Source organism: Ascidia mentula, chromosome 6 (assembly GCF_947561715.1).
Source record: "Ascidia mentula chromosome 6, kaAscMent1.1, whole genome shotgun sequence".
NCBI lineage: Eukaryota > Metazoa > Chordata > Ascidiacea > Phlebobranchia > Ascidiidae > Ascidia > Ascidia mentula.
Genome location: NC_138571.1, coordinates 6006500 through 6008432, shown reverse-complemented (window position 1 = coordinate 6008432; position 1933 = coordinate 6006500). Strand labels below are relative to the sequence as shown.

Below are 1933 nucleotides of genomic sequence, written 5' to 3'. Positions count from 1 at the left end.
CATGCTTACGCATAGCAAGGCGGGATCGCCCTACTGCGCAGGCCCTTTTATATTTGGCGATATACACAGCTCTAATATTCTGATCATAAGGTTCACAGGCTTCGCAGCCAAGGCATTGCAGCCAAGCTGGATCTGCCACTTTTCCCGACAAGTCGGAGCGAGATCTGAAAAATCAAGCTCCCGGTGAGTCGGTGGTGGAGATCCTCTACGCATGTGTAGGTCGCCCGACAAGTTGTGCGCTTGCGCACCAGTGTACCTTGGCCACAATATACCCCGTGAAGCCACTGAGCTCCTGTAGCTCAGTTGGTAGAGCGTTGGGCCTGGTTAGCCCAGGGTCGTGAGTTCAAACCTCACCGGGAGCTTGATTTTTCAGATCTCGCTCCGACTTGTCGGGAAAAGTGGCAGATCCAGCTTGGCTGCAATGCCTTGGCTGCGAAGCCTGTGAACCTTACACCTGAAACAAGCGACGCAAATTTCGCAATTGTACTTCCTTGGAGAAATCAACTGAAAAAAATGTCGTATATTAAATTTTCGGTGCATTATCCGACAAAATTTAAAAACATTTTAAAGAAAAGCACATCGATATTTTTTGTTTTCAAATGATTGTTTTAATATCATTTATTGGTATTGTTTTTATTCACACAATTTGTTTTACTTGGATATTACTACATTCAGTTGAAGACGCTCGACCTCTCCCACAACAATATAGAAGACCTTGGTGCGGTTTACGTGGCCGACTGCATCGAAAACATTGAAGAAGTGGATCTGAGTAGATGCGGTCTGACATGCGTTGGTGCCAAACATCTATCCGAGAAGACTAAACTGTTGATGAAACCGGTGAGTGATTTTATGATTTGGTCGGAATTCGTTCAACACACACGAACTTTTGTGAGTGTCGAGAAAACAGAAATCCAACGCACGAAAGAAGGAAAGTTACAGGCTTAGTTATTTAAATACCTACTGTTGCCATATCGCTATGTTATGTTTTAAATGTTTTATTCCCCTATACCTTAACTATAATTTAGTAACATTCTGAATATCATGGCAATTTTTTATCTTACTTATGCGGCAAACATGCTAAATGCTGCTAAATCGACGTTTCCGTAGACTTCTGGCAGGTAATTACGTAACCCTGATGTTTCTTCAGTCGTGTTCGTAATGCGCGTCCAGGCTTACTAATATCGACCAAGTCGCTGTTGCCACAGTGTGTATAGTACACCACACCTTACACATCGGGCATATCTCCTGCGCCGTCCGAATAACGTAGTGTAACAGGGGGGCGTTCAAACAATTTGATGAGAATTTTTGATGAGATTTTAAATAGCCTATGCTTTTGATTAACTGGCAGCAACAAATCACCGCCAAAAACAAGGCCAAAAGCCACAAGAAAACTGAGGCTATCTTTGTGTCGAAAGTTTTATACATAGAAGTAAAATTACAAAAGAAGGAATGTGTTTAGAAAGAAAAGTTAAGTGTTGATGACGCCAAATTAAGTAAATAATGATACATGCACACGTGTATGCAAAATAAACAATATGAAACAAACAGAGCAAAATCAGTGAATAAATTAAGTGGTGTTAAAACAAATGAATCAATAAAGATGTTGAAAAAGAAGGAAGAATTGTTTGCACAACCACTTGTGACACCTGTTCTGTCGACGGGTTTCGGTCCAACTTGATTCCCAGTAACTCCTCATCGTCACGCATTGTTGGTATCACTGTCGTCGACCATAACACTTGCCTGGGAACAACGCTCCTCTGTTCGTCCAAAGGTTTCTCGCGAACTAATCCAACATGTTTCTATGATATGTCTCTTCGTTCGCATTGACGTCCCAAGCAAAGTCACAAAGTTTAATCGTGTAACACAAATCGAGTCGTGTAAAAGTAGCTGATATCAGTTAATGTCGTTGGTATTTTTACATACGCCATGTTCA

At 41.6% G+C, this 1933-nt stretch overlaps 1 non-coding gene across 1 annotated transcript; it reads left to right on the top strand.

The window, feature by feature from the left end:
• The first annotated feature begins 288 nt into the window (after positions 1-288).
• On the top strand, positions 289-362 carry Trnat-ggu (transfer RNA threonine (anticodon GGU)). The gene has a single exon. It is a non-coding gene; the product is annotated as a tRNA-Thr (tRNA).
• The last annotated feature ends 1571 nt before the right edge of the window (positions 363-1933 follow it).